Raw genomic sequence first — 21,819 nt, forward strand, 5'->3', positions numbered from 1 at the left:
CAGTAAAAATTTATTGAAATGATGAATGGGGATTTAAGTATTCACAAAATTATTGACATAATAAATCTCTATTAAAAGGAGTAGTAAGGGACAGTTAGCCAAATAGTATTGTTAGCCCTCATAGATTCCATACGTTTAAAAAAATAGTCTAAATCTAACCTATTTTTTTTTTAAAGCACAGGATGCCAAAAGGCTGGATCTTCCTCTGATCACTAAAATCTTGGTGTCAGCCATGTGGAAGTCAGCCAGCACTGTGCTCTGTCTAGTGGGCAGAATGCCATGTGCCTGTGCTACTGGACGAAGCTTCATAACTTGTGAGCTTTTCCAGCCTTGCCCTTCAGTCAGCCTGCTGAAAAGGTTCTGGCTTTGCCAGCTGAGTTACCCCCACCAACTTTACCCTCTGTGGAGGCTGGCTTTGCAGAAGTGGGCCCTTGGCTTCTGTGATGCAGAATCCAAGGAATGATATGTGTATGTGTTTGGGGAAGAGTTAGGGCTGGAGAGAGGCATTCCGTGAAGAAGGAAGGAGAATTTGTTGAGGGTGCTTTGGAAGATGAAGGGATGAGAGGAACCAGGAAGGCTATGGGGAAGGAAAGAAGTAGATGCAGATGAAGGGTTTTCACTTTGCTCTTCTGGACTGGAGTGATCATTTGGGCCCTTCCCCAATCTCACTCTAGGAACAAGGCAGGATTTTACCTCCTCTCCTCCTGAATTCAGACTTGACCTTGTTATTTCTGTCTTTCTGACTGTGAGAGCTTGTGCTGAGATAGAACCCAACTAACCACTGCAAGGAGGACCCCTTGCTGACCCACAGTAGACACAGAGCATGAAAAAGGAATAAACCTTGCTGTGTAATGTCAGTTTGTTGTTTCCTACAGCATAACTTGACAGATTATGGCTAATATGTGACCAATGCCCATGGTAGTGGTAAAGACAATCCAATAAAAAACTTGAACTTATAAATAGCTTTTAATTAATTGACTGATTAATTAATTAGTGCAATAACTATTTACTGAACCCCAATAATGTGTGCCAGGCACTGGTTGAAGCACTAGAGTTACAGTGATGAACAACAAAACTTGCCCATAGCTTACATTCTAGTTCAGGGAGATAATTCGAAAAAGGTAAATATGGAAAATATTTGTTGATGAGAAGTGCCTCTGGTTCATATAATAAAGAAAATGGAACAAAAAAAAAGAGGATATGAAAGGTTTGGGACAGTTGAAATTTTAGTTAAGGATGCTTGAAGAGGCCTTAGTGAGAATGTCCTATTTGAGTGAAGTCCCAAAGGAGGTCAGGTAGTAAGCTTTGCTTATATCAAGGGGAAGAGCATTCCTGGTCGTCAGAGCAGTACATGCAAAGACCCTGGGGTAGAATGTATATAACATGTGTTCATGACAAATGATGTGAGTATGGTGAGCACTAGGAAAGCAGCAAGGGATGAGTTAGAGAGACCATGTAAGGCCTCAGGCCACAGTGAGTATTTGACTTTGTTGGGAATGAGAAGGTAAGTCCTTAGAAGGTTTTGGGCAGATGTATGACATGATCTGACTTTATTTTTATGAGAATTCTCTGGCCCACTTGAGAATATACAGGAGGGGACAAGGGCCAAGAAGGCTATTAAAATAATCCAGAAAAGAGATATTGAGGATTTGGACCAAGATGGTTACAGTGGAAGTGAAAGGAAATGGTTTAGATTTTTGATAGGTTTTAAAGGAAGAAATGACAGTATTTGCTGAAAGATTGGATGTGGAGTGTGAAAGACAGAAGTCAAAGATGGCGCCAACATTTCAGCCTGAGAAGCTGGAAGAATGGAGTTACCACCACCTAGAATAGGGAAGATTACGGGAAGGGATGAATTGATTATCAGGAGCTAGGTTTGGGAAATGTTAATTCTGAGATGTTGAATGATTCTTTTCCCACCTCCTTGCCACTCTGAACTTAGAGCACATAGGTCCCACTCAGCTTTATAAACATTGCCAAGCTGAACCAGGAGCATGGTTTAACTAACACAGACCCAAAGTGTGGACTTCTTGTGCCCATGTACAATTCATCATAATTTAGGGGGAAGCCTTCTGGAAGATACCAAGAGAGCATGAGATTTCTCTCTCAATAAGAGCTTACCATTATGAAATGTATTTGGCTAGTGGGACCCATACACTTATAATGAGCTGAATATAGATTCAACTGAGCTATAAAATAAAATAATAACTATTTTAATATACAGCATCTCCCTGCCAAGGCAGCTGAAGAGAGGGCTATGAGCAATAAAATTAGTCCAGAGAAAGAAATGAAAAACCACTGAACACAGCCACCTTCTAAAAGGAAACAGATTAGAAGGGCCCAAAGAGGGAAGCCATCAGCAGGAGTGAAACTCACCAGATAGTAATAAAACAGTTGTGAGGGAAAAGGCCGGAAGGAAATTTTCCAGGCTGCTGTCTGTTGCTTCACTAATCACTGGGGTGACCTCATCTATCCCTCTGGCTTCATCTTCCATCCATGGGTGATGACTCTAAGGCCTGAAGCAGGCCTCCAGACTGCTGTCTCTATCCCCAGTGGTAATTCTTCTCAGTGTCTTCTCACCCTCGTTCCAGCTCTAGACCTTCTGAAAACCTGGGAATCGTTGTCACCTCTTCCTTCTCTCTCACGTCCTATACCCAACATGGTGGCCCTACTATGTCTGTTTCTTAACATTTCACCAGTTACTACCCAGTCCATCATCTCCTTGCTGGACCACAGCAGCCTCCCAGTCAATCATCCTGCTTCCACCCTGTTCTGTACACATTCATGAGGATCAAGTCTTAAAGTGAAAATCAGATTAAGCTTTCCCTCAAACCCTCCAATAGGATCTTGTTTCATTCTGACAAAATTTGAAAGACTCATCAGGACTTCCAAATCCCATACAATGAAGGGCTTTCCCACCTCTCCAATTCACTTTATACCACTCTCCCCTTTGCTTAATTGGTCTTCTATCTATTCTTCACACATATCAAGCTCCTTCCAGCCTCAGGGCCTTTACACAGGCCTGCCTTACTGCCTGGAGTGCTTTTTCTCAGATCTGAACATGGTGGTTCAAGCAATCTTCCCCTGACCTCCCCTATACACACCATCATTGATTACACTCTATCATGACTCTACCTAGTTGTTTTCATGGCAGTATAACCATAGGAAAGGTTCTTATTTGTGTCCTTACATATTGCCTGAGTTCCCCATGTATATGTAAGTGCTATGAGAAGATGGACTCTTATTTCCTTCTGGATCTCCAGCACCTAGAATGTGGTCTAATGTTCATACATCCATGTATTTTATAGGAATGATCAACATGATGACAATGGGTATTAATGGAATAATTACTTTGCATCAGGCAAAATATATGCATGGCATTTGTCATTTTGTCCCTAAATATCTAACAGTGCCTGGCACACAGTAGGTGCTCGATATTTTTCATGATGAATGAATGAATTTAATTCTTCATGTAACCCATTTTGCAAATGAGAAGTTATACATTTGCCCAAAGTCTTACAGATGCTAAATGGTGAAGCCAGAATTTGAACCCACACAGACAGAATACAGCAGATGTTCTTAACACACAGTAGGACTTCAATGAGTGGCTATCATAGCATGCAAGTCAAATTTACATAAATCCAGAGCAAGAAAACTCAGTAGCCAGGACATTTTTTTCCCCAAGCGTAGAGATCTTTGCCTCCCCACTAGATGTAATAATTTCATTCGAGGCATAAGGAAAAAGAAATTTGGAATTCGAAAGTGTGTTTTTGGACTTGAAACTTGACAGCAAAAGCCTTTTGACTGGCCTTGATTTCAGTTGCTATTGAATGCGCTGGTGAAGACAGAGTATTTACATCCAGCTCAGTGCTGCCCACAGTTTGGAGGCTGAAATCAAATGATTATTTCTGAAAGTATTTTATTTTAAAAGCCTTTGAGTGACAAATGATTTAGCAAGTTTTCAACACTGTGCTTCATGTGGTTTCAGTTGCCAGAGGGTGACTTATGGCCAAACCTGGGCACTCTAACCCAAGTCAGCTTACATGGGCCTAGGCCGTCATCTTTTTTATTATAGTCAATAAAGGTTAGCACATTTTCTGTTCTGAGTGGTTTATTGTTGTCCTGATGGGAACATCTCGGAGGAAGGAATACCAGTGCAGCAGAACAGACCATATAGAGGTGGAAAGTGGAATTCCTGTTCCCATGCAGAGCAGAGGAGCATGGCAAAGGGCAGAAAGCATTCACCTGTATACTTTGCCTCTCATCCTTTCTGACTTCAGATCAGTTGGCCACCAGGTCCTCAACTTGGTGATAGTTAAAGCTTTTTTGAGGATAGCTATCCGGTTGTTATTATTATGAAATACCCATTTTATTCAATATCCACTTGTCCTTAATGTGTATTCTGGATATTTCACATGCACCATTTATTTATTCCTTAAACAACTATTTTAGTTGGAATTAAGTTTGGCTCAGAATGACAGAAATTCTAACCAAAAAAAAATCATGATTTTTTTTTTTTTTTGTCTTGTATAAAATAAGTCTGGGAAGAGGCAGTCCATGTTCAGGGAATGAGTGTCATGATATCACCAGGAACCCTGGTTTTTTTTAACTTGCTGCCCTTCCATCCTAGCAAACTGTGGCCTACAGCCCACTGCCTGTTTTTGTAAATAAAGTGTTATTGGAACACAGCCATGCTCATTCATTTACATGCTGTCTGTGCCTGCTTTTGCACTACAGTAGAGTTGAGTAGCTGCCACAGAGAACATATGGCCTGCAAAGCCCAAAATACTTGCTATCTGACCCTAAAAGGAAAATATTTGCTGATCCCTGTCCTAGGACATGATTTCTGTCTCCTAATTCAAAATAGCTGCTTAAGCTCCAGCCCTCATGTCTGTACTCTAAGCAACAGGAATGAAAAAGGATAAAAGAAGAACCCTTCTCTCTTTATGGACACATCCTAGAAATTGCAGGTAACCCTTCTGCTTACATTTCGTCAGTCAGAATTTAGACAAATGGTCCCACACAGCTGCAAGAGAGGCTAAGAAATACAGATGAGAATCTGTATATGTATATATAAGCTGTATGTATATATACGTTATATATCTACATATATATTATGTAGATATGTGTATATATATGAAATACAAATAAGAAATCATTATTCTAGTAGCCATGTGCCTATGTAAAAGTCAGAGAACCTAGACTAAGAAGAATGGCAAACAAAAAGTAAAATAGACAACTAGCAGTACTTCTTTCACAGGAATTCTGCAACTTAGATATTATTCCTACCTGACAGTTGGGAAAGCTAAATCTCAAACACTTCATCAATTTATAAGCCATATCCCATTTTCACAAATATTTAAAATGTGAAAAATAGGCCATTTACAATGGGAGGATTGGGGGACATCAGGGAAGCGTCATCCTTTCATAATTTTCCACTGTACCAAAATGTTAAAATTGGACTTCCAAGTCCATATCCTACAAGCTTTTCTTCTTCCCCTTGACTTAATCCACCTTCTTCAGTGCTGACTGGTGCCTTTCTGGTTCTAAATAACCAAAAACCTCCCCATCTCCAAAATACCAAGAAGAAAGCCACTGCTTGACTCAGCAGGGAGATCCTTTAGGGTGAGGCCTATGTCCTAATCATCCTAGGATCACCCAGCCCCTCACACAGGCTTTGGAACAGAATAGATGTCTAGCAAACCATGACCAAACTGAACACAATTAAATGGTGAGTTTCTTTGAAGTAATAACCGTGTCATCCTTTTCCTTTGTCCAGTTTCTTTTATGGTCTTGATCATGCTGCAAATATTGTGGGTAACTGTATCAGTCAAAATTAGTTCAGTTCCAAGTAGCAGAGCCCAGCTCAAACTGGCTGAAACTGAAAAGAATATTTATTGGCTAATGTTATTGAGAAGTCCAGGCAGGGGTGGTGGTTCTATATGCAGGCACAACTAGATCTCATATCTCTCCACCTCTGTCTTTCTATCTATCTATCATCTATCATCTATCTATCTATCATCATTTATCTGCTTACCTACCTACCTATCTACCTCTCTCTCTCTCTCTGTTCATCCATCTGTCTCTCCCACTCCTGTTGCATTTATCTCTTTTCTCTGCTTCTCTGAGCATGGTAGCCTCATTCCTTCTTCTACAAAAGACTGGAGGAGAAGTAACAATTTCTCCACATCCCATGGTCTTTGCTCCCCAGGATCCTGAAAGAAAATGGTCTCTCTCTCTCTCTCTCTCTCTCTCTCTCTTTCCTTCTCTTTCTCTCTCATTCACTATCAGATCTTCTAGAAGACTCAAATGGGGAACTTGCCATCCTTGAACCAATCACTATGACCATGAATAATCTTATTGGCCAGGTACAAGTCAGGAGCCCATCTGAGGATTGAGAAGGAGTAGGTCACCCACCCCTCCAGGTTCCTGACAACATATGGAGGGTCTGGGGTGCCAGATATGCGAGAGCAATCTGTTGTGCTCTTTTTAGATGTGGTCCTTGAAGTAAAAAATATAAAGGCCTGAAGGATACATACCCATCAGTCCATTAGCAAAATTCTCTTTCAGAAGCAGAATTCAGATGGCCATTCAGGGGAAACAGCCCACCTTACATATTGCTAAGAAGTGATTATTATGTTTTAAACATTGATGAAGGTTTTAGAAGCTCAGCCTTTCAAACCTCACCACCATCTTTTTCACATGTGTGCATTCTCTCTGGTATTCGGGGCAGATATTCAGGCCTTTTCCTTGTACATCAGTTATTGTTTATTTGGGATTCATGTGTTTCTTTGACCTTCCATGCAAGGTTGATGGATGGGTTTTTAAGCATCTTTAAATGAATTACAATATATGCCAAACTTATATTTTTGTAATATTTCTGCCAAACTGGACTACAGTGGATGGCTTATTTCCACATTCCTTTGGAATGTGCACGTTCATAAAATTTTACGCCTGTCAGTTGGTAATTTGCCAACATTCATTTGCTATCACATCATGATCATTTTTTTTTAAACCACAACAAAAAAAAATTTAAACACAGGTATTAACATAGACAGAAATGTCTTCCAATAGCATGTCATTTTGGATGTCTTGGCTGGAGAAAGATAAGCTCCATAAAAGAAGGTGCAGCTGGAAAGAAATACAGAAAGGGATGGGAGGGTGACTGTGCTGGGTGAGCATGGTATTCTTTGGTGTTTGTACAATTCTCAGGCCACTAACCTGGGAAGTTGCTTTCTCTGCAGAGTATGCAAAACACTTAGATTTTTCTCATGGGACATCCCCAGACTCAAGCTATGTTTACACCTATTCTGTTAGCTGAAACTCTTGGTTTCAGAGACAAATATCCAACTCAAAATGGCTTAATTAATAAAGAAGGGGGGGAAGGAGGAATTTTCAGCTTAAATAACTAAAAGGTCCAAGGACCCTATTGACTTCAGATTCAGCTGGATCCAGAAGCCTATATGATATCATCAAGGTACTGTCTCACTCCATGTCTCAGCTCTGCTCTCCTCTGGCTTGGATTCATTCTTAGATTGGCTTTCACACAGAGGTGGCAAGAATACTGCTGTCAGCTCCCACCTGGCATTTTACAACTCCATGAAGAGATGGCCACTTCTCTGACAGGGCTGACTCTTATTAAGCTGGTTTGGGGCCTGTGCCCATCCATCACTGAACAATATGTCATGGCCAAGAGGACACTGCATTTTGAATGACTGTGTCTGATCATATGCTCCCACTTAGATGGAGCACAGACTGAGTGGAGGAGGGGTGATTTCCCAAAGGAAATTTAGGATGCTATTGTTTAAAGAAGGGGGTTGAATATCATGCAGGAAAAATGGAGCATGACCCACCATGCCTACCTTTCTGAAATATTCAGTGGGGAAATCAATGCATGATTGCCACACCCACTCCTCCTCAAAATTAGGAGAAGAGAATTCAGGGATGAGAGTTCTAGAAGGTCCCTTACAAATCATGAAGACTGGTAGTGTTCCGGAATGTTTTTTGCTTTCTTTTTGAAATTAAGAGTTCTATCAAATGTCAGTAAGTTCCTTTGGTTGAAGTGCAGCTGGAGGATCCAGAGCTCAGGTTGCTGAGTTGTCTCTTTTACCCCTACTAACCCCCATAGACATACCAAGTTTCTGAAGATCTTCCATGAACTTCTGAGAACTATAGATGAAAACTTTATACAGAACCATAATGGTATGCAAAGGATTTTGCCCAAGGTTGCAAAGTTTGCCACCTTCCAAGTTTACAGAGCTGGTTCAAAGTGACAGAGCTGGTTCTAAATCCCAGGGTGTCTGGTTTCTAGCCCAGAGTTTTTCTTCTCTCATTTTTCTCTAAGTGAAGAAGCAATAGCTTGGTGAACTTTCTACTGGGAGCATGCTGACATCATCTAAACTTTCTGATAAAACTATATTTGCCTTTAGCAACTGATATGTGGATGAGCCAATCTCTCAGATTTGCATCCCAAGCCATGGGGAGGAGAGCTGGAGCAGCCCTTCCTCCTTTGGTGCATGAATCTTGCTGGGAGATAAGATTCATTGTACTCAAAGAGGGAGGTGAGAGTCTAATAGGCTGATATATCGTCTGCCAAGACAGTGACCTAAACACTCTGCCACAACAGTGGGTTTCTGATCACTTGATTCCCATTTGATCATATTTCTAAACTGAGTTGGTAAGACTTTTGACTAAAATGATAGATTTTCCTCTGAAAGTATTCCAATTATTTCTTGTTGTATGGCAAACTACACCAAAACTTAGTGGCTTAAACAATCATTTTCATATGTTTCATGATTCTGTGGGTCAAGAACATCATCAGGACTAAGCTGGACAGTTTGGTTCCATGTGACTTGATGATGTTCAGCTGGTGGTTGGGCTAAGTTGGACTGGACTGGACTGGCCTGTAGAGTCCAAGAAGTCTTCAGGCACAAACCTGATGCCTTGGTGGGCACGGCTGTAGGTTGGGCTCAGCTGGGCCTCTCTTCTGCATGTACTCTCAGAGCCTTTCCTGTAGGTCCTCCATCGGGATAGATGGGTTCCTTATGTGGTGGCTTAGGGCTCTTGGAGACCAAGTCAGAAGCTGTGAGTCCTTGCAGAATCTGGGCCATAGCATCACTTCTGAGCATGTATACCCCACTGGTCAGAGAAGTCACAGACCAGAGCAGATCCAAGGGGTGGAAAAATGGACTCATTTCTGATAGCCATCTTTGCTCCATACAGTAATACACCATGGATCCAATCCCCTGGTGCAGTTTCCAGTAATCTCTGCATTCCCAAAGGATTTCCTAACTGCAGCTTTGGATAGACTTAGTCAAAGCTGTACCCCCTTTTCAGTACAGAAGCTCCCAGGAGGTACAGTAATGTGAATTTCTGCATTAGAGGATCCCGAGAGCAGAGCTACTCAGACTTACCTGCCATAGTTTCTCTGAGGGATCTGGTGAATGCAGATTCTGAGACAGCAGGTCTGGGATAGGATCTGACATTCTACACATTTGACCATCTCCCAGCTGAAGCTTGATGCTGATGAGCTGGTTCAAGGACCACACTTAGAGAACACAGACCTCAAGCGATGGTTTTTAGCTCTATTTAGCAGCTGAGTCCATTTTATAAAAAGAATGTCAAGTTGAGGCTCAGTATTACAAAAGATAAAAACATAGGTGCTCTGGGTGAAGCGAGTGGCACAAGGAGACCTGGACCTAATTGCCGTGCTCCAGAGAGTGCCAAAAGAACCTCAGAGAAGGGCTTGGGGCCCAGAACCCAAAATGAAACCAATAGACTTAGAAGGAAGCTAGAGAGGGAGCCAGTCTGGAGTAGTGGCCACCCTATGGAAAGGGACCCTTGGTCCCAGTCGCAGTAACAATACTGATGTTTCTTTAGGACTTCAAGGTTTGCCAAGCCTTTACTCTGGGTTATCTTTCTGGTCTTCCAGCAGCCTTTCAAAGGCAGTATTATTATCATCCCCACTTCACTGACAAGGAACATGAGGCTGCAGGATGGGGCACTGGCTCGGAGTCAGGCAGCTAAATGTGGACGTGGAGGAGTCTAGCTCTTGTTTCTACACTGCCCTGCACAGACAGACAGAGGAAAAGTCTCCATTCTGGGCAGACAGGCCAGACTTGAGGTGCAAAGCCAGTGTCAGAAAGCCTGAGGCAGAAAGGCAGGCAGAGAGCTGACATCAGCACCAGAATGATTCAGGGCTAAGGGCATGGGCAGATAGGCTGCGGATTTGAGTCCTGGCCTCTGACTTGGTGATGTGATCTAGGGCCCACCTAGCTTTGCTCTACTGTAGGGGTAAATCAGTGCCCACTTCATGCCATTGTTGTGATGATGCATGCATAGCAGGCAGCCTTGAACAGGGCTCATAGTGGTGCTCAGGAAGCAGGAGATATGGCACCCCTTTACATCATCTGAACCCAGGTAGAGGGGTTCCAAGTGAGAGTGCCACATATACCTCTGTCTGCAGGTGTGCAAAAGGAGGCTGGGTAACCCTGGGCAAGGACAACAGTTAAGGGGACTCAATGGCATGATCTCTTTACGTTCCCTCCAACCCAGTGCTTCTCAACTTCTGGGCAGACTTCCTCCTCAGAGGAGGTTTGGCAATGTCGGAGGACATTTTTGTTTTTTGTTTTTTTGTTTTGTTTTTTTTAAAATATTTATTTATTTATGAGAGAGAGAGAGAGAGAGAGAGGCAGAGACACAGGAGGAGGAAGAAGCAGGCTCCATGCAGGGAGCCCGACGCGGGACTCCATCCCGGGACCCCAGGATCGCGCCCTGGGCCAAAGGCAGGCACTAAACCACTGAGCCACGCAGGGATCCCCGGAGGACATTTTTGATCGTCACGATTTGAGGGAGGTGCAACTGGTATCTAGCTGGAAGCCAAGGATGCTGCTAAAATGTACAGGACAGCCCTCCTCCCCAATATTTATGGGCCCCTAAAATGTCAGCAGTGCTGAGGATGAGAAACCCTTATCCCAGCTGACAGTTTAAGATCATTTCTTGAGCAAGAACCTCTATCAGGCCTTATACTAAGATAGAAGTTGGCAAACTATGGCCTATAGACCAAACACTGCTTGTTTTGGGAAATAAAGTTTTATTGGAACACAGCTATGCCCATTCATTTACCTGTACTTGCTTTGTGTTCCAAAGAGTTTGTCACCACCATGCTGTCCTCCCCAAGAAGAGCTGGGCTGCCGAAGATTTGCCTGGAGCTAAGGAGAGTTGGCATGGGCATCACTCCTGGTACTGCACAGCTGGAGAGAGGCACCTCACCTCCAGGCTAGAGTGCCTTCAGCAGCATAACCAAGATAATGTTCCTAGCCCCCACCTTGCTCTGGGGAGTGGGAACAGATGAGATCATGTCTGAGCAGGCCCTGTGGGCTCCTGCGAGATAGGAAGCCATCCATACCTCATGGGTGGTGCCTTGTTCCGCTAGAAACTAATGATTTGGTGTGAAATATGGCCTTGCCTGGGATGGAGCTGAAACAGGCCAAAGCCCGGGGTCAGGCCCCTGCTCAAAGGGAAGGATTAAAAAGAAATTAATCTCTCTTGTTCTCTCTTTGTTCGCCATCTCCAATGGAGAGAGGCCAAGAGCAAGGAGGACATTGATGGATAGACTGAGGGTGTTGTCCTCTGAGGCCTCTTTGGGTGGAGTTGTGCAGGGATCTAGGTTGTACCCTGAAAACCTAGACTACCACAGTCCTCAGGCCCCATCCACAAGAGAGTTCCACCCAGCTTCATTTCACCAGCTGGGTCACTCAGGGACACACATTTATCTGAGGAGGCTAGTGGAATTTCTAGCATTGATTTCCAGCAACTTAGTTGCTAAACAAATAGATATTTAGACATAAAATGAGGTACTGAGGTAAGAACCCAGAGGGTAGGAGTTCAGGTTGGTAAGATATGGGACGGTGCAGGTTTTACAGGTGTAGCTTCAGTCCCCGAGTGAGGGGTGTGAGTTTTGGGTATATGCATGCATTTCTTGTTCCTCTAACACTTTCTTCTTGTAAGAAGCCATTGTGAGGGGAGGGTTGTGGCTCAGAACTACGCTCCATAGATGCTTCGTGGAATCAGAACCTGAGAATTAGAGAAACATTTCTTTTAGGGAAAGCAGAAATATGCAGAGAAACTTTCAGAAAGCTGAACAATCCGGGAAGGAAAACATCTCTGTGGTTCAGACCAGTTGAGAGACACGTGAAGTGAATGCTGCCCAGCTGGCTCAGACGAGGGGGATGAAGGGAGGGAGGCATCAGGAGCCCTGCTCCAGGGAAAGCAGCAGCGCCCAGACAGAGCTGCATTACTTGCTCAATCCAGAGGTGAGGCTCCAGGGCCTGGCTCTTCTGCCTCCTTTCCCATTAGTGCTCAGCCTTCACTTCTGCCTCTTTCAACCTTTCTGCAGGGCTAACTTGAGGAGTTTTGCAGAGGGAAAGGCTAAATGTCCCTACTGCAAACCCCAAGCCCACTTTTGGTCATTCGCATCCAAGCCGTCCTTTCTGAAGGACCACAGAAAAATGAGGGATCAAAAGTTTGGCATTGAAACTGCTGTTTACCCCTCAATCTATAACATATTCCATACTTTGGAGATCTAGCATGGATCTCGGAGGAGAATTTGGCCCATTATATGGTATGAGACACATATTAAAAACATACCCCAAATATGTAAACTCTCAGACAATAGCATTGCAGAGGAAAGCATAATATTATTTAAAATCTGGGCCAAAGGTCACAAATGCAGAAACTTCCCTGGAACTGTTAGGGATGCTAGAAGAGGAATTATCGTCATTTGATGCACATCAGACGGACTTCTGCTGACTTCAGAGTGTTGCATCTGGTTGGCTGGCCATGCTTACTCTGAGCCTTGTATCCTTCTTTAAGGAGGAAATGAATTGCTAAAGGGGAATTCAGTGGCTGGAGCATCTTCTGGAATCTGTTTTCTTCATCTTTGAAACCACAGATGTTTGCAACTTCAAGATCTTGCTCCTGAGTTACTTGGAGGAACATCTTTAGATCAGGGTTTTTGCAAATGATGAGAATATTTGGGATCTTGCTTTTTTTTCTGTCTGTATTCCTTCATTCATGGCTGCATTCTTGAAATATTTATTAAGTACCTATTATGTGCCAGGGAGGGTACTAAGTGCTAGAGATATAACAATGGGCAAACCCAGACATCACCCCTGCCTCATGGGGCTTTTAGTCAATTGGCAAAGACAGATGCCAATCAAAGGATCACATGAATAGATTAAAGTACATCTGTGAAATGGCAGAAGGCAGAAGGATGGGTGGTTTAAAGTCATAGGACACTGGCTCTTGTTTGTTTAGTGTTTTTCTGTGCTAACACTATTGCTGTGATTGAGCCTCTTCATTATTATGTCGACATTGCAAATGAGAAAGCAGAGGCATAAAAACATGACACACTTAGGGAGCACCAGAGCCAAATTCAAATCCAGATATTTTGACTCTGGAATGCTGGCCCTTAACCCATACACTAGGAGAAGTAGAGCCCTGGAAGTCCAGGCGGGTTTTTATGCTGAAGTGGCAATTGAGTCATGAGCTGAAGGATAAATTGGAGCTGATTAGGTAGACAGATGGTGTTCCAGGCAGAGGGAACAGTGCATGAAAAGGTTCTGTGACTGGAGGACATGGGGAATACAGAAAGCAAAAGGATTGGTGGTGTGAGAAGTCGGCAAGGGCCAGACCGTGCTAAGGCGCTGACTGCAGTGCTCCTCTCAGGCTTCTCCCAAGTGGATTTCCTGCCCATGTTGTATGGCTTGGTGCTGGAAGCAGCTTTTGGGGAGTGCAAAGTGAACTGGCTGACTTTCAGAGATAGCAGAGCTCACACCACAACTACTCAGTAAGTAAAGGATTCCCTCCAGAGGTAGCCTGAATAACCGGAAAAAGCAAAAGCTGGATTCCTTTGCAGGCTGAGATCTGTTACACAAATTGGTTGCCAGCAACGGGAGATAGCACAATGCCGTTCAGAATGGTGCGAAGACATCAGAGAGGCACAGAGAGTGGGCAGGTCCTGGTACGCCCCCAACAGAATTCCCAGTGTTTTCCCTGGTCCTTGTCCCTGCTTCTAAAACATGTGTCCCAGAACTTGGCTCACACTGTCGTCTCTATCAGGGGTCCCCTCTGCAGCTTTTCACCCCAAATTCTGCTTGTCGGTACGACTCTCTTCAAATTGGTGCGAAAATCCACAAACCTTCTCCTGGCCATTGGCCTAAGGAAGGCTCTCGCTCCTCTTATGTCAGTAGGATTTTGTGTCCCCCCCTTTGCAGCATTTGTCACTTTATTTCTTACTATTACCATCACTCAAGCTCATGTCTCATCTCTCCTAAGAGACTGTCAACTCCAGATCTATGTATGCGTGTTAGTCCTGGTATCCTGTAGTGTACACAGCACAGAGCCAGGCACATGGTAGGCTTTCTGGAAGTCCTTGCTGGATGCTGCTGTCTTTTGACAAACCAACTCAAAAGCACATACGCAAATGAGAGAACATAATGACTTGTGGAACTGGAAGATTGAGATCCCACCTTCAGGCATGGTGGGACCCAGGGGCTCAAATGATATATATGGTAAGAACCTGATTTCTCTACACCCTGTCCCCTATACTTTTCTGTGGGCTGGTTACTTCCTCAGGCTCCACTTGGTAGCACAAGGGCTACTATTCATCATCCTTCCAGGTTCAGGTCCATTTGCAAAAAAGAGGGTGCCTTTTTTCCAATAGTCCAGCAAAACTCTTGATACACCTCATTGGATCCAACTGAGACCTTGCAGCCAGGGGATGTGATAGTGTGATTGGCCAAGCTGAGTCACATGCTCTATGTCCTGGGTGGACTTCTGTGCCCAGAAGTGGAGGACATGGGAGTTTGGGCTACCTCCCTGGCAGTAGGGTAGTGGGATGCTATAGGGCCACACCTCATGCCCCCTCTGTTCTGCCTAAAAGGCAATAATGTGAGAGGGTGGACCTCCCTGCTTTTGGAAGACCGCTGCTGACATTGTTAGAGTGGGAGTATCCATAGTGAGAGAAAAGATGACTCAGCCCCAGATTTTAGGTCCTAACCCTTCTCTCCAAAGACCTGCAAAGGAAATCCCCCAATTTTTAAGGCTGGATGAAACGTTAGGAAATGCAGTTAAGTGAGTCCCCAAGGCTTCTTTCCTGCTCTCTCTCAGCCAAAACGAAATGTTTGTCTCCAAGGGAGGACGTTCATCCTCTGATTAAGAAGGCAGAGATTCCTCCCATTCTGGGAATTTCTGCAGCCCCACGGGGTTATCTGTGTGGGTACATGAACTCCAGCGTGGGATCTGGGGGAGAGGCAATTGAGAGGTTCCACAAGTCCTGGGGCACAGTCACGTTGGTATTGTTGTAAGGGCTGCTCTCTCTTGCTGAAGCCTTTCCCCTCCAACGTGCTAACTCAGTGAGAGCTACGATTTCAGCAACTCCAAGAATTTACTGATGAGGGTACAGAAGCACTGCCCGGAGTTACCCCAGAGCTCGACATGAGTACCTGAAGGATGCTGCTTCTCTGCCTGGTCCATCGGCCTCCCAAGGGCAGGGACCATACCATCTTTGCTAACTGCCAGGCCTAGGGCTTCATCTCATTTGATTATCATAGTGATCCGTGAAGAGCCTGAGTCTTGGAAAGTTCAACAACTTTGCCCAGCGCCACTCAGGTGGTAAGAAGTTGACCTGGGTTGTCTGACTTTAGCACTTCTGTGTGTAACCATTTTTCTAGGTAGGTTGATCCATTTCTGAGGTGTCTGTGACAATCTCATGCAAAATGTTGTTAGCACCTCTGGTACCTATTTCTCTTTCTGAAAGAAATTTTTGCTTTTGCTCCAGGCTCCTTTGAAAGGCTAGCTGGGATGAGGAGATGCTGCTGCCTCACACAGGTCCTCCCCAAGACTTAGCTGTGCTCCCAGGACTGTTGCCTTTCTTAATTTAAAGCTCAGATGTGCTCAAGCTGGGGCCGATAGGATTTCTCCACCAGTTGAGACAACGAAAACGCATTTCTGGCATGGTTTGAATTAAACGAGAATTTCCCGTTTTTCATAAACATTTACAGTAGTTGTGGATGCAGAGTTGAAAGGTTTAGGGTTTTGGTGTTTAATTAGAAACAAATGCCCTTTATGGTCCTGTTAGTGAGGGCGGCAGGTCTCAGATTATTAGGATTATTCCTATTATTTGTGCCTGCATTTTGATTTTTTTTTTCCAAGGTGCCTGGTGCCGACTTCCCTCCAGTGGCTGGATGTGGTGGTGGGAAATGGGATCCTCAGAATCACCGGTGAATTTTCTGTCTGGGAGCCAGGGCTCTGTGCTGGCTTTGGGCTTCACCTCCACATAGCCCAAGGCTCCCTTCCTTCCTTTCCAGGGACGGGTGTGAGCTGCAGGCTTAAAACAGACAGAGCAGCTGTGGCCTCTCTAGAGGCCTGGGCGGAGAGATGTTTGCCTGCCTGGAGAACCCAGGTGCTCAGAGATGAGGCTGGCCAGGCCCCTGGTCTCAGCCCTCACTCTTGGTTTAAAACAAGGGTGGCTTGTACTATGGGGCACATGCATGGAAACCCAGTGCTTAGGAAGCAGCAGAGAAAAATCACAGCCACACAATTTGCAGGTGGCTTTGTTTTTGTCATTGATATCGATTCTAAGGCTGTGCCTTCAGGAAGGGAAGAAGAAAAGGCTGATCATAGCAGCCTGAGATACCCCATATCCTAAAAGAAGGTGTCATCCATTTGGTATGTTCTGAAAAGAGGCCTGTGTCTCCTGTCACAGTCCCTAAGAGGCTGTCTACAGCCTGGCTACTAATCCCTTTGGACCTTCTCTGCACCTGTGTCTTGAAAGCTCAAACAAGAGGACAGAAAATGCCTGGGAGTCCGTTCTACCCTGTTAGGGATATCATGAGCTCCCATCAAGCGGTGTCTTTGAATATTTGGTGATAGAGACCATCTAGATTATTTCATAAGCAGTTAAAGAGGTCATAGGAATTTGCAGGTGGAAGGGCCCTTAAAAGCATTTCAGTCTACTAGTCCCATTTTACAGATGAGATAAATAAGGCCAGAGAAGCTCACCCACATAATCACAGATGAGGAGTTGGACAGCCAGCACAGCCCAGGTCCTCTGCATCCTGGAATACTGCATTCTATCTCGATGTGCAAAGAATCAGGCAAATTTTGTATTCAGACACTCTTGGGTGTATTTAAACACTTTATAAAAGACATTCAGTTTTCTTTAGATAAGACTAGGCAGGGTTACATTACTTCCCCCACAAAACAGTTATATAAGCACTAGTCCATGATTCATTATAGAAAATCTGAAAATTTTAATGAAGATTAAAGAAGAAATTAAAAGTCCCACATATCCCTACCTGTAAAAGTCACCCATATCCCATACTATTAGTATGTCTTGGTCTCTTGTCCTCTTTTTTTTTTTTTTTTTTTTTTTTTTTAACTTAGAAAATTAGACTTTAACTGATGCAGAGGGTTTGGCTCTGAGGTTTCAGTCTCAGGACTGTCATTTCCTTGTGGTGACCTGGGACCAATCACTTAACGCCACAAAGCCTCCATGTCCTCGTGGGGTTCTTGTGAGAATTAAACAAAATTATTAATCTAGGGTGTTCAGCAGAGTGCTTAGTGCATTTTAATATACTTCTGTTACTATCATTGTAAGAAAAACAGAAAAATCTGGAAGCCCAACAATCATAACAACACAAAATTATTAAGTTACAAAAGCCAAACAAAATGACACTAAAGTAGAAGAATGATTACAAATTGTTCAGCCACTCAAGAAGAAAATTTATTTGGCTGGCCAGTTTTTAAATCCTCATTCCTAAATCCATTTGGACAATTAAAAAATAATTTTTTAAGGGAAAATTATTGGAAAGCCACATAAAATGGGTTCCTGTATAATTTGCCTACAGGAAAACTCCAAGTGTTTTAAACAGCAGAAATGATACTAATGTTGATATGAAATTATGAGACATATATGCCAACTGGGACATTTTTAGAGGCCCTTTTGTTTCTCTCTCTTCTCTCTCTTTCTTTCAGACTCACAGGGTGGGGTTAGTTTTACCAGGCAATTTTAATAGAACAAAGTCATATAATGAACTTTTTCACGTAAAATGCATTTTTTCCATGATTCACTCACTGTACCTTGTTTACAAAGCTTGTAAATATGGTAGATTAAATGGGTCCCTTTCTCTAGCGTGCAGAAGTCCAGACCCCTCAAAGGCAGAGGAGGAGAATGAGGGGGAGGAGGCCAGGGAGGAAGAAGGAGAAGAAAGCAATAAACAGAGGGGGAGCAGGCAGGAGCAACATGAAAATGAAAACAAATGTATGGCTGTGGAAAAACGGAGTGATTTTCTAGAGTGGAAGGTGCGAGCCTCGCCACCTGCCCCACCCCCACCCCCACCCCTAGTGAAGGTCGCCTTATATGCTGACTTGCTGGAGCACAGAGGAAATGTCTCACTGAGACGGTGAAAGTTGTCCCACAAATCAGACCTCCCCTTCAGGCAGTGAAAGCTGGGCCCTGAGCACTGGAAGCCTCCTCTTCGCATTTTGAAAGACCATGTTTCTCCAAGTTGAGGACAGGAGCCTGCTCTTAGAGGTATGGGGAACTAAGGGCATGTGTTGTGGTTGGGTAGGCATGAGTTCAAAAGTAGTTTGGGATATAAAAATATGTGGCCAGGGGTATGTTTCAAAACACTTTGCCAACAGAAAGAAAAAAGGGAAGAAAGGTTAGTTAGCTAAAGCAGATGTAGCAACTTCTTGATCATCGTTGAATCTGAGTGATGGGCATATGGAGGTGGTAATTAGCCTAATTTTGTGTGTCAACTTGCCTGGGCCATAATGCCCAGGTATTTTCAAACATTATTCTGGATGTTTCTGTGAGGGTGTTTTTTGGATGAGATTAAAGTTAAATCTGTGGACTTTGAGTAAAGCAGCTCGCCCTCCATAATGTAGGTGGGCCTCATCTAATCAGTTGAAGGCCTTAAAGAAGCCAGACTGACTTCCACTTAGCAGACAGGTAATTCTCCCAGCACACTGCCTTGAAACTTGAGCTGCAACTCTCCCCTGAGTCTCCAGCCTGGTGGCCTCTCCCATCAGATTGTAAAATTACCAAACTTCCAGAATTGATTGAGCCAATTCCTTAAAATCAATCTCTTTCACCCACTCTCTATTTCTCATTCTATACACATGCATGTGTACACTCACATCACACACACCTGTTGGTTCTATTTCTCTGGAGAACCTTTATTAATATGGAGGTTCACTCTATTATTAGTGTATTTCTGAAAATTTGGAAATGAGGCAGACCTGTGGCTGAATCCCACCCTCATCTCTTACTAGCTGTGCAACCTTGGGCAAGTCACTGACGTTCTCTGACTCTGTTTCGCCATCTACCACAAGGGACTCCTTATAATGTCTTGTTTATGGAATTTAGAGAGAATTATATGAAACAGTGGGTAAAATGGAATTCACACATCTATTTATGCACTGATTGAACAAATACTTACTGCTTACTGTCTGTTTCCTGTGTTGGAGTTATGATGTTGAATGCAAAGAGATGAGATCTCTGCCCTTGTTTACAGTTTTCAAGCAGATTTCAGTGCTTGATGAAGGAGATGGGATAGAATTAAATGAGATCATCAGACTCCTGAAGGTATAGAACGTGTAATCACAAACTGGGATAAAGGCTTTGAAGTGAGGAACTGTGATTATCCGAGAGCAAAGGAACGTGAGCAGGAAAAGGGGATTCAGGGGAGGCTCCCTGGAGGCAGTGTTGCTGGTGCTGAGGGGGAACAGGTAGTGCATAGGCTTTGAAGAGGGAGAGAAGAGACAAGTATGACTGCAAGAAGGCCAAGGGAGAGGGAGGGAACATGAGGCCAGGGTGCATGGGGACCCGTTCGGGCCAGGCTGGATGTTGTGGGGAAGAGTGTGTGAGGAGTATGGTCCAGACCATAATGAGCAGTAAGAAGCCATGGAAAGGCTTCTGTTACTATAGTGTGTGTGTGTGTGTGTGTGTGTGTGTGTGTGTGTGTGTGTGTGTGTGTTTGAGAAGGTCTGTCTAATTTTTGCCTTTAGAAAAGAAGAGCCTGGACTTTAAGACTTAGTAGGTTGGTGAAGGAGCCGAGGGAGGGAGCCCTGTGGGCAACTGGTACTCTTCTCTGGGCAGGAGTGATAGTGGCTAGAAGCAGCTGCTGCTTTTACTGCTGTTAGAACTGCCACCGCAAGTGGTACTGACCAGAGGCTTCAGCTGTCCTAACGCTGGCTGAGGGCAGGGCCCTATGCATTAAGCCTGTATTTAGAAAGGTATGTGCTTTGCAAGCAGCTGGCCACCCAGAAAGGATTGCCAGCAGGCAGCAGCCCACGGGGCCTCCATCTCATGCCATTCACATTCTCTGGGACCTTGGCCCAGTCATTCTTCTCTCCGAGCCTCAGTTTCTCCATTTGGAACGTAGTAATACCTGATCTAACAGCCTGGCCGGGCAGCTGTGAGTTCAGTGATATCAGAGCTCATGAACGTGGAATGACTTTGAAAAGTTACAAAAGCACTGAGGGGGGAAAAAAAGGTAAGGCGGTGTTTGCTCCGCATCTGGTTTCCATATCGTCTCAGGCATTTGCTTCGGGAGAGCAGCCTCGGAGACGCGAGACAGCTTAGTTCCAGGTTTGGGCCTCAGGGTCCCAGTGGTGAGAAGAATTTTTGCACGATGAGAATAACCAGGGCATGGCATTCTATCCTCCCTCCATCTACCCCTTTGCAAAAGGAACCCTGCTGAATCCTCCTGCGGGTGCTGGGACCTCCTCCCGTTCGGAGACGAGGGGACCTGACGGGCTGCCCGGTGGTGGTCGGTGCTGTGAATAAGCGCTGCATCCGGGACCCCAGCTCCTGTCTGGGGCCGCCAGTCACTTTTCTGTTTTACACACACTCCACTTTTCTGTCATAAATAAGTATGGATCATAGAGTTTTAAACCAGGGGTTACTTTAGGGATCAACAAATAGATTTTTTTTTTTTTACCTGCATGCACACCATCTTAAACATCTGATTTCATTGCCAAGATTTAAGTATTTGGTGGTTCACATAAAAACCTAGGGTTTTAGTCTCTCTGGAGAAATGGAGAATCCGGCTGCTGAGGAGCTGTATTTCTGAGAAACAACACTGGCTGCAATAGAGCGATGGCTGCCCCTGAGCTGGTACGAGGGTGTCCCCAGGGTGCCACCGTCCCTTCTGCCCCTGCCGGGGGGCTGCTGCCTGCCGGCCTGGTGCCCAGGTGAACGCTGAACATTTGTGAGCCCTCACTGAAACCACCCTTCTCATTTGGAAATTGGAAAAACTGAGTTCCAGAGAGGCCAGGTGACCTCTCAGAGGTCACACAGCTTGTGGGGGGCAAACATTGGTAGCAGGAAAGGATCAAGGATCGGCTGCCCTCCTCACTGCCGGGGCATCGCCCCTCCTTGCTGACTCAGGTCAGCCAGGTCCGAGGGAGAGACTCCTGCATGGCTGTCTCTGCCCTTGTCCCTTCTGCCCGGAGGAGGAGGGCTTCCGCTCAGAGCAGGCATGGCCACTGGAGTGAGAGCCAGAGGAGGACACAGGCAGACCAGAAGTCAGCGTGACTTTTGCAAAGGACCCAGGATCAATCAACTGTATTTAACCCTTTTATCACTTGCAGCAGTTGACAAAATAATTAATTGATAGTGTAGTTCCAAAATGATTTCTGACCACAGAGGTATTCTGAAGGGGGAACACAGCTGCATCTTCAGGAGAAGAGCATTACTGTGCTGCGTAGGACCTGTCCTGCATGGCTATCTGGAGAGGACCTGGGGCG

The 21,819-nt window shown here is 44.5% G+C and overlaps 1 protein-coding gene and 1 long non-coding RNA gene across 19 annotated transcripts in view; one reads left to right on the forward strand and one right to left on the reverse strand.

The window, feature by feature from the left end:
• ERC2 (ELKS/RAB6-interacting/CAST family member 2) overlaps nucleotides 1-21,819 on the forward strand; it is a 904,872-nt gene that overhangs the window by 841,337 nt on the left and 41,716 nt on the right. The gene's annotated exons all lie outside the window — the stretch shown is intronic.
• On the reverse strand, nucleotides 6,745-7,960 carry LOC112665937 (uncharacterized). The gene is made up of 2 exons (XR_003140615.1): nucleotides 7,863-7,960; nucleotides 6,745-7,131 (listed from the first exon to the last, which is right to left on the reverse strand). It is a non-coding gene; the product is annotated as an uncharacterized LOC112665937 (long non-coding RNA).

The sequence above is a fragment of the Canis lupus genome, chromosome 20 (assembly GCF_003254725.2).
Source record: "Canis lupus dingo isolate Sandy chromosome 20, ASM325472v2, whole genome shotgun sequence".
NCBI lineage: Eukaryota > Metazoa > Chordata > Mammalia > Carnivora > Canidae > Canis > Canis lupus.